Genomic DNA, 14812 nt, shown 5'->3' on the forward strand with positions numbered 1-14812 from the left:
TCCTGGGATTTTCAATGTTTTCTGTTGGATTAAATCCCACATTTCTTGATTGCTTAAATCCTATGTATTCTACTTTCTTAGTTTCTCTTTCATTTGGTGAAGTACATCCACCAAGGGCTTCCTGAGAAAGGGTACATGTAAGGTAGAATTTTCTGAATCTTGCATATCTAAAAACATGATATTTTGAGGCAAGTCTACCTTCACAAATAATCAATCAGTAGTGCTACTTGGTATATATTCCAGAATAAAAATAATTTTCCTTCTGAATTTTGAAAGTGCTTATCTTCCAGTTACCCAGAATTGCTATTGAGAAGTTGGATATAATTTTAATACTTTTTGCACTCTATGAAATCTGTATTTTTGATCTGAAATTTCTTATGATTTTTCTTTGTCCCATTGTTGTAAAAATGAACATGGTCTGTTTTTACTCACTGTGCTGTGTAATCCATGATCCCTTCAGTTGAGAAACTCATGTTCTTTAATTCTGAGAATATTCCTTTGAAAAATTTCCCCCTCCATTTAAAACATTTTTTCCCCTCATACTGGGGAATCTTTATTATTCATAAGTAGGATCCTTGAATTAATTTTTAAAAAATCTTCTCTCCTATTTTCCATCCCTTTTTTTCCCTATATTTGCTAGGATGAAGCTTCAGCTTTGTCTTTCCTTTTACCTCAACTTTTATTTAATTTTTTATTTCCACTATTGTGATTTTAATTTCCAGACTTTTATTCTCCGAATGTGCTTCTTTTACAACATATTCTCTTTCCAGTGAGGCGATATTTTCTCTTATCTTGTCACATAGCCCGTTTCCTGCAAGGCATTACTGTCCGTTTTTGTGTCTGTCACATTAGATGCTTTCCTTAAACATGTGTTGACCCATTGTTAATTACTCATTTATGACTAAAGAGCTTGTTAGTGTGCAAGAAATGGGTCCATTGTGCTCTTGGCTCTAGGAGGATCTGGCTGGACTGTTTCCTTAGAAAATCCTTGATCTTAGTATCCTTAGGCTTTTTTTTTTTTTGCTTTTGTACTGTTCAAATTCCCCAGAAAAGACCCTTTGAGTATTTTTCCTGGAGAAATCTGATTCTCTGAGTCCAGTGAGGAAGAAGGCTGTGGGTCTCAAATTCTGTAGATAAACTCTCAGTGAAATATGTTTTCAGTGTGGTATCCCTGTTCTCTCTTCTGCCTGATGTTCCCCAGTCCACTGATTCTCTGTTTTGTCCTATTCAGGGAATAAAACTTCAGTGTCCTAGCTACATGGATGAGTGAGGGGGTATGGAGGGTATCTAGTACCAATCCTCCTGTCATTAAGCTCACCTTTACTCCCCAATTCCAGAGACACCCAGTGAAGCTATTTCCCAAGCCTTTTTGGGAATGCTTTGGTGGAAACTGGATTGCATTTGGACTTTTCCCAATGCTGGGCTTAGAATTCAGCATTTCTGAGTTTGCTAAATTGGTTTCCATGTTTATATCTGCTTTCCATCTTAAACGATTTGTTGCTATTGTCTCCTATTCCATGAATTTGGCTTTATAAGTGTATGCCTTTTTAAAAAATCCCTTTTTTTAGTTACTTCATTCGGGGTTTGAAAAGTAGTTAATATGCTGCAACTACTTTGCTCACCGTGGTATCATTAGCAGAGAGTGCAGTGCAGGCACTTAGAAGGTTCCTAATAAATACCTGTTAACTGAGTGAGGGAATCATCACCATGTAAAATTCTTTGCATTCTCCTGTGAATAAAGCTCCACTAATTGAGCAATTTCTCTTGATTGGTTCTATGCAGATGTCTCCAAATACTATAAGATATTAAATATTCTTTGCCCTCTTAACATAAAGCTGTGTATGGAAGTCTTTGCTCTCTTAGAACTTTGCTATTGTGAAGATACCTTGTTGGTGCAAATGCATCATCTAGACTAGAACAGAATCCTAGTCTCCAACAACAAAGAGCTTCTCTGAGGCTGCTTTTGCCATCTGTCCTGGTTTCCACTTAACATGTATATTAGTTGTTTGAATAGATTCTTGGATGGTGAAGGTCACTTTATTATAGCCCTTTGAGTATAGGGTCATCATGAATAACCTCAAACTGCAGCTGTGGCCAACGAGAAAATGACTTCAACTGTTGACAAATGCCTTTGGTCCAGACTTAATGGTGGTCTAATAACATTAAATATAGAAAATATGGGACAAAGGAAAACATGAACTCGCAAAACGATCCCACTGCATATATCCTGATAGTTTTTCCTCTTATGGGAAGTTCTTCAAAATGTGTATTCTATGTACTTGCGTGTTCTTTCTTTCACTCTCCCTATGATATTTTCAATCACAAAGTAATAATTACTATTAAATGAAAATATATTTAAAATTGATATTGTCACTTGATCCTGCCTTATTGGCTATTAACACATAATTCTGTTCCAATTAAGTTTTTTACTCTGCTTGAAGAAGGAACATATGAAAATAGTCCCCTTGCTTTATTAGAGAAATACTTGAATAGGTTGCTACAAACTATACTTATTTGTTCTAAAATAAAGGTCACATTAGGGGAAGATAAGAATGACATGAGAATCAAATTCTATGAGAATCAGTCTCAAGGCAGGCAATTCTTAGGCTCTGAAAATAAAACAAAGGCTGCTGTCTAAGTGGCAGAAACTTCATCTCCATTTTAGCTGCAGCACTAAGTTGAGTGATGAGATCCTTGTTCACCATCGGACATCCCTTTCCTCAGTGCTTTGCGCTGTCAAAAGCTGTGGCTTCACAGTTACCCAGGATGTGTGTGGAGAGGACTATTTCCTGAGGAAAAGCTTGGCCTGGCTTACTGTGAACTCATTTAGTCCTCCTAATACCTTAAGAGATAGACACCTATTATCATCCCATTTTACAGATGAGGGAACTGTCTCAAAGAGAGATTAACATCTTGCCCAACATCACACCACTGGGTAAATGGCAAGATCGAAAGCCTGAACCTATCTCTCTAAGGTGCATTCCCCTTTTTGGGGCCTATATATATCACTTCTTCTAGTGGGATGTTTTGAAGGAGTTTGAATAGTGATATATTCTAAACTATACTCTAAGACAAGAGCCCACTGTCTTGTAATAGTAAAGTGTCAATTAAAAGAGCAACACCCAGAAGCAAGGGTGACATTCCATATTTGAAAATTTAGGAGACTGCCTGTAGTATCAGAGAAAGGGCCACAGATTATTCAGCTGGAGAGTTTAGAGCTATACAACTGGGGAAAAATTGATTCTAGGGTCATAGCTTTTACCCTAGGGTTATAATGTAAAGAGAAATGTTATTCTGATGTGAATAAAAAATATATAGACTACCACACTTTCTTTTGAAGATGTCATATAATAAGCTTCTATGCCACAGGATATGATTTTTCTTATTTTTCTCCAACTGCTATATTCATGGTTTCCATAGATGGTTATTATACTCTAAATCTTTTCTTGCCTTCCTCCTTTTTCTGTTTTTTAAATTTAACTTGATAGCAGCACGGATGTGTGTCTGCAGGTTTTTTTCCCCTTCAGATTCTATCATGCCACTCTCACAGCAGACTTTATTGAACCAGGACTGAGTGGTTAATGCACTGTTTGCCCATTCATGAAACACATGAAATCAGCAAGCTCCTAATAATCACTAACATGTGGGACCCTAGAGATCAAAACTACCTGCTTCTTGATTTAAGCAGCACTGGTGGATGAACAGACATATAAACAAACAGACATACATACATACAGAGAGAGAGAGAGAGAGAGAGAGAGAGAGAGTATGTGTGTTATGGGAGCTTAGGGGAAGGAAAATTATAACTCTGCTTGGAAAAGTCAGGGAAGTCCTCATAGATGAAGTTATACACAATTCCTCTTTTAAAGGATAAAAAGCAAGTCACAAGATGGACCTGGCAAGCAAAGGTATTCTCGGTAAAGAGAAAACCTCAGAGAACACAAAGAGCTTGGTGTGTCTGGGGACTGCACTGGATGAGGTACAGTATAAGCATGGGTATGAGGTACAGTATAAGCATGGGGGTTAAGAAGGAAGACTCAGGCATCATTGTGCCTGGTTTGAACTCTGGCCTTAACCTTAGACAAATTCCTTATTAAATTATTTGTTCCTTAATTTCCTTATCTATATAATAGGGACAATAATGGTACTTGAACTTGTTGGGTTTTGGAGAGTTAAACAAAATAGTTTTGTAAAACCCTTAGTATAAAGACTGGTACATAATAAACACACAATAAATGTTAACCATCATTATTATTACCCCAAAGAGACAACTCATTCTTAAGTAATCAATGTCACTATTAAGAATAAAATTTCCTCCACACATGTCTTCACACCAACAGAAGGTAATATTAGATTATGTTTATAGATTCCTTTGGAAAGGTACTCTCTTCTATAAATCAGAAAGCTGTTCCTGGAGGGCAGCTTTCCAATTCAGATGTTCTGAATGGTGTCTGAATAGCTGTTTCACAGCCCATATTAGCATTCAGATCTCTTAAATTATAAAGTCAATTGATGAATGGGCACACAAAATATGTGCAAGAGACTAATACTGTCACTAGATACCTTATGTGCATAATTTAGAAGGATAAATATATTTCTCATGATATATAAGGTTCATCTTTTGGGGAGAAAAGAATCATATTAAGAGAAACAAGTTCTCAGTTGGGCCAAAAATCTAACTCAGAAATAACTCAGAAATCTACTCTTTAATTTTAATTGAATTGACATAGACATCTTACCTTTACATTGACTAAATCAGAGCATTTGGATGGAGAAAAGATCTGAAGAAATTAATTTTCTAAACACTGGCTCCCATTAGCTAAATAACCTTAAATGATTATGATCACTTCAGCAGTCACCATTGAAAGACACCAAGAAAGTTGACAGAACACACAACCTTTTACATTTAGATTCCACATCCCACCACTTTCCATGTAAAAGTTTTGAGTCATTACATCCAGAGAGCCATTAAGGAACTGCTGTTGAATGACATCAGCAGGTTTAGAGGGGCCTATTTCTCCAGAGTCAAAATTCAGCAGAGCAGATCAAATTCCACAGTCAAGAGATCTTTTCTAGTTTCCTAGATCAGGCCATCTGAGAAAGGGGAAAGAATCATTTTGCTGGAGGCAGGTGGCAGGCAAAGGCAAAGAAACCTTGTCTACTAGGGAAAAATGGGATTGAATATGAGTCGAAGTCCAACTGAGAGGCTACAGACTAACCAGACCCACTGACATCACTACATCACTACATCACAGACATCACTAACCAAGAAAACATGTGAATCAGCTATTGTAGGCCAACAGGGAGTGGTGGGGTCAAGCTTGGACCATGCCTGCCCCAATCAAGGCATGCAAATTAAAAAAAAAAAAAAATTAAATCATTGTATAGGCCAAACTAAACCTATCTGTGTCCAGGGCCAGGATTCTGTCTGTTTCACGGTCCTCCAGGTCATGGCCTCTGGCCTATGCTAGGAGGAGAGAAACCACACGATGGGGCAGAACTGGTTATATCATTTGTTAATAAATATGCAATTGGGTAAAAAACTGAAGAGATAGTTTCCAGTTGTATGTTCTCAGGCATGATAAGTGTGAAGTTTAGTTGGTGTGCTCTGTATTAAATTAGGGGAATTATTCTCTATCTTGGCCAAATTGTTCTTAGGATCTACTATGTTTTGCCTGTGTAGGGCTTTTGTGACAGAATGAGACATTAAAGTAACTTCTTTTAGCTTATTTTATTTTCTTGTGTTTACTCTTCACTCTAAAATGGCAAATAGAAAATGTATTGTCCAAATTCTAATGACACATACAAAGAATTAGAGTGTCCCTGGTGAAAAGTCTTCTCTCTTCCTGGCCTAAAATTCAACTAGCATCCTTCCAAGCACCTTTTAGCCTGGCTAGGCTCCACAAAAAGAGACCCAAAATCCCATGGGAGTTGAAGGTCAATTTATGACAATCACTAAATACGGAATTTAATATGTATGTTGATAATAAGCTACTATATGATTTTTTTTGAAGGTACTGATTTGTTTAATGGTATTTTGAAAATTTTTGTTTGTTTGTTTGTTTTAAAGACGGGAATTTGGTGTCATTATGAAGGATAAACTAAATTCCTGGCAAGTCTGTAAAAGAAAAAGAAACATGAAACAAGAGGTAGAGAGAGAACTAATTGAAAAAGTTGTTTTGAAGCAAAGAAGTAAAGTTGTAAGGTTACTTTTTGGTGGTCGTTGCCTTGAAAAGGTAATTTTAGCTGCAGGATAGAGACAGCCCAGGTCCTAGTGCTCTAACCAGGTAGTCAAGAAACAGTCATTTTTGGTGGAAAAGACAAGTGACCTGTATTCTAGGGAACAATCAGAGTTAGAAGGTACATTTAAGGAGCAATTAGCACCTTCTTTCTTGCACATCAGCAGAGCTGATGCAGGAAGTACTTGATCAGAGTATGTGAAGAAATTCTGGGACAACTTGGTGAGTGCACAAAATTCAATGTCAATTAAATTAAGAAATGATCAAGCTCACTTGGAAGCACACTATGTTTCTTGTGGGCTTTGCTCTACTTTGTAAATCGTGGTTATATGTAGAAATTTTCATTAGAGGTTAATGAAAATATCTGCTATTTAGTACAAGTCTTATTTTTCAAATAAATGCATTAATGAGATAATTATGGGTTGTATACCTAACTTGCATGGTGGCCCGTGCCTGAGGAAAGACAAACACCTGTCTGTCACATAGACCCCCCCAGCCTCCATTCCCCAGGTGCAGTTTCCCAGAGGCTCAGTGCCCTGGTGCTGAATTAGCCCAGAAAGGGTTGCTTTTAGAATCACAAACATTTTACAGACTTAAAGTATCACATGTAATTTCAAATAGATATTGAGGTGTTTCTAAGACATAGGGCAACTGTCCAGAAGTAGAACTGAGGGAATAGTGGTAGGGGTAAAAATATTAAAATAATAAAATAGTGATGCCATTATCAAGTGATAAAACAGGAATATAGAAAGTTTATTGTTTAGCCAAAAATATAAATAAGAACATAAAAATAGCATACCATGCACCAAAATAGATAGTGGAAAATAGCAACAAACTAAAAATTCAATGGCAAGAATGACCTAAGTTTTTGTGACTATGGCCACAAAGAATGCAGGCACAGGAAAATGGACTAGAATGAATTAAATGCTCCCACTCTTTCTGGAATTATGTCTGTATTTGGTCTGAGTGGTATTTTCTAGTGTGTGAATTTGTGGAATATCAGTCCTATGAAATGTTCCATTAGGAAAAATATTCTTGTGGTTATTAGAGGGTGGGAAGGGAAGAGGGGAGGGGAGTATAGAGAGAGATTGGTTAATGGTTACAAAATTATAGCCAGATAGGAAAAATAAGTTCTAGTAATTAACAATTATTTATTGTATGTTTTCAACTGGCTAGAAGAGAGGAGCTCAAACGCTCTCTTCACAAAGAAATGGTAAATTTTTGTGAGGACGGATATGCTCATTCCACTGATGTGATCATTACACATGGTATACATGTATTGAAATATAACTGTGGACCCCATAAATATGTACAATTAATATATATCAATTAAAAAAACAACCGATCAATAATTCTATGGTCAAATAAGTTTGAGAAGTTTTGTAAAACATATTTTTCCCTTGCAATTTGATAATGCATATAAGCAAACTAAAAGCTCTGAGAAGTCCTATAGTAAAGAAATGTTTATCTTTATTTTACATCCAGAGCTGACCTTTGTAAGGACAAATAAATATTAAAAATAAGAGGCTAATTCTCCCTGTTGAAAATAAGGAGCATTTTTCTTAGAGCATTTACCTTAGAAAACATACAATTGTAAATACTTTTTCCTCTCTTTAAAATGTATATAAATCCTTCTGAGAACTAGATAGGGATTTGTCAGCTTTATGACCCAGGAATGTCTTTCTCCAGGACCATGGGAGCCACCTTTTTCAAATGCAAACACCAAGGAAGACAGTGCCCTTATCTTCCAGTTTCTGTGGGAAGGTAGGAGCTTAACTTGGGTGGGCACCTTGCTTCACCTGCAGTGTACCTCTTGTTATAAAGACATGAGGTTGTTTTCCCTTTGGATAAAGCCAATAAGCTTACACAGATGGTCACCCCTAATTATCACACTATGTGTGACAAAAGGTGCTGTCAAGTCCTTTTACTTGAGGCCCACTTATTGTTCATCATGAAAACATGTACATAATAGCTTGCAACTGCCTGGCTGTACAAGGGGTTGAGATTTCTGTCTGTCTTTGCAATATCTTAGTGGACTGACTGTGATGTGTATCACGTTTTGGTTTAATGTTTATTCAATAATAAAAATGTTTTCTTTTTCTATACCTTTGGGGGGAGGATTTCTGGGTTGGGAGAAGATTTTATTTTTATTATATTTTTCCCAACACCATCCATCTCTGAGCCATCACCCCCACCTCATCCCCTTTTTGGAACACCAATTAAAATTGTCCACATCTTGGGAAACTCTAGTTTACAGTATTTTATTTAAGGGTTTATGAAATGACTTCAAATATCTTAAGATTCCAGTTACCTTAAGAATGGGAATTAAGAAAGTTTTCTCGAAAAAGAGAGAAAGAACCTCTGAGCCACAGACCCTCCCCCCGCAAATGATTTCTAAATTCTCTCAAGGATGATACATAACCAGTACCATTCTAATACTCAAGGGAAAACTTTATTATGTACAAGAAATACTTTAAGGCATTAGGGCTTTATTTTCTTGTGAAACTCCAGCTGAGAAAGACTGGCTGATCTTGGTCTCCTCTAAGAATAGAGCAATCTGTGTGTGATGATTCTTCTTCCAAACTTTAGACTCATAAATGCATGACTTTAGACTCATAAATTGCTGATGTGGTATTTCCACTTAGATGTCTAATAAAAATCCCAACTCAATACGTCTAATACTAAATTTGATCTTGCCCCACAAACCTGCTTCTCAAACTATCTCCTCTATCTCGGTTGATGGCAACTCCATCCTTCCAGTTGCTAGGTCAAAAAAGCCTTGGAGTTATCCCTGATCCCTTTCTCCTATAATAAGGAAATCTTATTGGTTCTATCTTCTAAATACATCCACAACTGGCCACTCCTAACCACCTCCACTGCTACCCCTCAGGAGCAAGAAAGCATCATCTCCTGCCTGTTTATTCCCACATTATTTTATTGGTCTCTGCTTTTTCCATTGCTCCCTCCCTTGTCTGGTCATCCTTGGCTGGGCAGCCAGACTGTCCTTCTGACAGTTATCTCTCTGACCTCATCCAGCCACATTCTCCCCGCTGCTCACATTTCTAGGCACCTCCCAGTTTAGGGTCTTTGCATTCACTTCTCCTTTTGTCTAGAATATTCTCTCACAGGCATGTTCCTCACCTTCAAGTCTTTGCCCGAATGTCAGCTTCTCAATGAAGCTACCTTGACTACCCTATTTGAAACTGCAACCCATTCCTCAATCTTTGGCATTCCTAATCCCCCTCATCCTGCTGTTTTCCCTCCATAGAACTTATTTCCTTCTAAAGTTCTAGAAACTTTATTCTATTTATCGCTATTTTTTGTCTCTCCTCTCCCCCCTCTAAAACATAAATACCATGAAGGTAGGGATCTTTGTATCCTAAGTGCCTAGAGAGTTCCTGGCACATAGGAGGTAGACAATGAATATTTGAACAAATTAAACAAATGGAGTTTGAAACCAGCAGCAGGTGAGAATAAGGTTTGACACATGGGGAAAACATCTCAATGTGCTGGTTGTCAGGCTTATTTACAGGTTAACGAGCAAAGTCACAAAATCCTCTCCTAGGAGATCATAAGCCTAGGAATTCCTGAACAGTGTAGGACACTTAGGAAGCCACGCTGGAGGCAGAGTAATGAAGCAGACACCTGGTAGATTCCGAGAGCCCATTCTATAAATTATTTTAGGGAAAGAAAGAAAAAAACCTTGAGAGCTATGCTTTTTCATATGAGAGTAATCTACTGACTAGGAGTTTGATTAATTCTCCCTAAATGAAAACCCCAAATGGTTTTGCAAATAACTTAAATCTTGACATTAACTTGTAGGTTTACAGGTGGCCACTTCAATATCTTAACCAAAAACAGAAGGAGTAGTTGAGGTATAGTTGATTTTCTCATTTTGTAGTCAGAATTGATGGTTGGTTAATTAATTGCAAAAGTTGGCTAAGATGGAAAATTGACACATTACGACTTTATACTTTTTTTTTTTTTTGGCGGCTGGCTGGTACAAGGCTCAAACCCTGGACCTTCATGTTATCAACACCACGCTCTAATCAACTGAGCTAACCCGTCAGTCCATACATTTCATTTTAACTTAAAAAATATGAATCATCTTTTGAAGGAGAATCAAGGCCTTTTCTTTGAGTGTGGGTCTAAGGATTGGTGCTCTTTATTTTCATTCTGATGTCACAACCCATATTTTATAGCTACAAATTCCAGTTTCATATCTTTAAAATAAAACCTTAGACACTTATGAGGAATTTTTAGTGGAGATCCCTCTTGATTTATTTTCTAAATATAAAGATTTTGTACTATAGCTCACATTTACACAATTAGCTTTTAAAAGTGATCTTATAAGTATGTTTTGAAGCAATTTTATACTATAGGGATGAACACATCTCATTTTTAATCTTTCTAGGATTCAAATTTTTCTTCAGTCTTCTTTTAGAATTGTCTTGCCCATACCCACTTGGATAGAAGTTTTTACAACTTGCCTTTATAGAGTCTTTCTAAAGAATTCTGCTTAGTTTTCATAGAAACTACTTTTTCATTTCACACGTATTTCTAAAACATATTAAATATTTAACTGAAATACATAACTACACCGAGAATACTATCGGCACAAATAGTTTGGGTACTAAAACTAGCAGTTTTTAATAAGTACACAACAAACCTGGTGGGAACAGAAATGCACAGTGGTCGAGAGGGCACTACACTGGCCATGCACATCCATGTGCCTCAAGTCATGTCAGGGGTTTTGTGGAGAGCATGGCAAACACTGTTGTCTGTTTTTTCCAAACAGCAACCAATTTTCCAATTCTCTGACACCAACTGGGTATCCAACAATTCCATTTTGACACTAACTACCTGGAATTATCACAGACTCCACAAATGAAGGGCTCAGTCCCACGAGATGGCCCTTACTTCTAGTGGCAGTCTCAAATCCCAGGTACCCTGGCTACCTGCACTTCTGTCTGACTAGGTTACGAATTCAGGAGTTCCCACAACCTGCCTCTCAGGTTCACTAATCTACTATTAAGACTCACAGAACTCAGGAAAACGCTATGCTTATGATCACAAGTTCATTATAAAGAATGCAACTCAGGAGCATCCAAATGGAAGAGATGCATAGGGCAGGGAACGGGGCTGTGGAGGAGTAGCGTAGAGCTCCCATGCCCTCTCCAGGTGCACTGCCCTCCCAGCACATCAGTGTTTACCACCCCAGAAGCTCTCTTAGCCTCGCTTCAGACTTTTAAATTGAAGTTTCACTACATAGACATGACTGATTAAATCACTGGTCATGGTGATTTAACTCAATCTCCAGCCCCTCTCCCCTCCCTGGACATTGGAGGTTGGGGCTGAAAGTTTTAACCCTCTAATGATGTGGTTGGTTTTTCCAGGCCCAACCCCATCTCTGGCCCCTAAGAGCCAACTCATTAGCAGACAAAAAGACACTCCTGTCACTCAGGAAAGTCCAAGGGAGCTTTACAGGGGTGGCGGGAGGACAAAGTCCAAATATATTTTTTATTGTACCACAAATCATTATAGTATTATAGTGAACATACTTGTTTATTTGCTTCTCCTTCTGGACTGTGAACTTCCTAAGGGCAATTTCTTACATCTTTTTATATATCTTTCTTATATTTTTCTTCCTGATGCACAAAGCAGACACTAAAAAATTTTTAATAAATGAGTGATTACCTGAATGAACAGGCAAATTGCATTTTATTAGTCTATAATGTTGTTCAGCAATAAAAATATGATAGAACTAGACACTGCAGCAGAAATAAAACTATCATAGTAAGTTGGGATAATTCACATGAAAAAATTCTTATTAACTAAGTTTTGGGATGCAGAAACCAGGTATCTAGCCCCAGATTGGCCACTTACTTGCTATATATGATTGGGCAAGTTACATAATGTTCTCACCTGTAACACACAGGAAAAATAATACCCTCTCTTACCACACAGCAATATTGTGAGGGTTCAATAAGATAATGTACTAAAGTGCTTGTAATTTTAAAACAGTCAAATAAGAGTAATTAAGATGTTATGAATCACATAGTAATAATATGCATATAATAATAGCTTCTGAACAGCAGAAGAATATTAATAAAAATGCATAGAGAAAAAAAGCTATAAATTTTATTTAATCCTGAAGGAGGCTGAGAAGGTCAGAGACGCATACATAGCTCAACCTGACCTTCCAACTCATCAGATTTGAGAAGGCTGTGGCATAGGAGGAACGTTGTGAAGTACATTAAAAATTACCCCATTTTCAGTCCACTTGGGTCTTATGCTATAATCACTGGGAAGTCTTCCTGTGTAAAGGCTGGAGGGTATAGTATATCACATTCCACTCTTTCCAATAAGGTTATTTATTGCTATTCAATTCACATTTCCCTTAGGTTTTGGCAAGATTATCGAATTTATTCTCCTACACAGTAGCCAGCTAAGTAAATCACATTGCATACTTCCATTGTCACACATTTTTCTTATCCAGCATAAGTGGCTTTATTTCTTTGTCCCTCAGAGTATCTTAAAATGTAGGTATACAAGCTGCCCTTTTATAATTCTGCAATTTTGTATTATTGTTTCCTTCCTAGTATTTTCTTAATAAAATGTTGGGAAAAACAGTAGAGAGAGTCAGGTAGTTTTCAACAATAAAACCAGAGACGAGGTGATAAATGTTATGAACAAAACATTTTTCCTTGTAGACAAAAGGTACCAGTTGATATTAAAACAAAAAATAATAGTACCTCTGCTACAGGGTCTCAAAGCACTTCATTAGAAATAAAGAAGCATAAAGAGCTGCATGAGAGCAGCCTAGTGGACTCCCCTGAGGCCAGTAATAGTGAAGACAACTCACTCCCCCTGCTTCATGCCAAGCATTCTTAGTAAGAAGCCCAAACTCCTGGGATCTGCTCAGGTTATATTGCACTACAACTCAATGGCTCTCCCACTCTCTCTCTCTCTTTCATTTTTTTAACTGACTTTGGTAGGCAGCTCTTTTGGTAGGAAAAAAGACCCCCCAACACCCCATTTCTCTGTGTTATCTGTTTCCACTTTCTAATGGAAAAAAACTTGGTGATAACAATATTTTACCATACCATACCATACTATAGTACATTGCACTATTCTATAGTATTACCATACTATGCTGTTAATATACCTTACTATAGTATAATTATACCATTCTATATTTATGTACTATATTATGCTATGCTGTACTGTACTATACTACATAATTTCTGAAGGGGAGCTTGTGCATATATATACTTTAGGAATAGGGATATGAGTGATCTATCTTTGAACCACAATATATAGCACGACTCAAAGTCTAATTACTGTAAGCTATAGGCCAAAAATACTGTTCATAAAAGTAGGGACCACTAAACACTTCAGGGTTAATTAGCCATAATAAACTAAATATATAATGACAAATTAAAACGAACAGTAATGTAAAACAAAGAATATTGGCAATTGAAAACCCTGACCAACTAAAAACTACACTGTTGAGGCACTGGTAACAGCTTCTTTCTTAAAACTGGGGAAACTCCATCATTGTATGGATTTGCAGGAGGCTTATGAGTGTTTTTTGTGTAATAATCAGGTTTTTGGTCAAGTTCTTGATAAATTTTGGCAATCATCAATTTTAGGTCATGAATACCAAATATTAGCTCACTATTAGTAATTAACTCCCAAAGTATTTTTCCACAGGGGCATTGCCCATGAAAACTCTTCATTGTGAGAACTAGTTGCTATCCCGGACAATTATTGTCCCTTTGCCCCTCAGCACTAAATGCCAATGGCATCATTCGATCTTTGTGGCCATCTAAAAGACCAAGGCCAAATGGCTCCTAGTGGGAGAAGTATAGTGCTAAGAATCACATTGCTTGTAAGAACTCAAGAAAGGATCAGTGCAGGGGGCCAGTGGGCATCCCGCCATGAGACTCCATCCTCTCAGTTTGCCTCCTTGACTCTGAATTTGCCTAGTCCACACCCTAAAACAAGCTGTAGATACAAGTTTGTTAGCATTGCCTTGAAGGAAATAAACAGTCTGGTCTTCTTAACTTCCTGAATGACCCCAGATGAGATGTTTTGACTTCTCCGCACTTCAGCTTTTCCAATTTTGAGAAGGTGTTAAAAATGCATATTTTAACATCTCTATATGATATTATGCAAAGTGCTTTGTAAGTTGTAAATCATGATGCAAAAAAGTATTATTAATTTTATTAAAATTTTAATGATCAGAGATCGCCTTAGATTACATGTTCATTCTCAAATAGGTGGTTACAGGGCTACACTATAAGCTCACTAAATATTCCTGGGCAATGAATGCAATGAATCTAGCCAAAGCCAAACAGGGAGGGTAGAAGACCCACAAGGGATCACAGCACTTACTGGCATGTAAACAGCAGACTTTAGCCCAGTTACAGTAAATTGGAATTATGGGTAGGGAAGCTGTACAGATTTTTCAGAATCATTTCATTATTGCCAAACAGAAACATGCAGCATGTCTTTTTCCTACGTTCTGTATTGTCAGTGAGACCATACAAACTCTTCAGTAAGTTCAA

The 14812-nt window shown here is 37.2% G+C and overlaps 1 protein-coding gene across 3 annotated transcripts in view; it reads right to left on the minus strand.

Moving 5' to 3' along the window:
- Positions 1-14812, minus strand: part of HS3ST5 (heparan sulfate-glucosamine 3-sulfotransferase 5) — a 164082-nt gene that overhangs the window by 125923 nt on the left and 23347 nt on the right. The window lies entirely within an intron of this gene.

The sequence above is a fragment of the Cynocephalus volans genome, chromosome 5 (genome assembly GCF_027409185.1).
Source record: "Cynocephalus volans isolate mCynVol1 chromosome 5, mCynVol1.pri, whole genome shotgun sequence".
Lineage (NCBI taxonomy): Eukaryota > Metazoa > Chordata > Mammalia > Dermoptera > Cynocephalidae > Cynocephalus > Cynocephalus volans.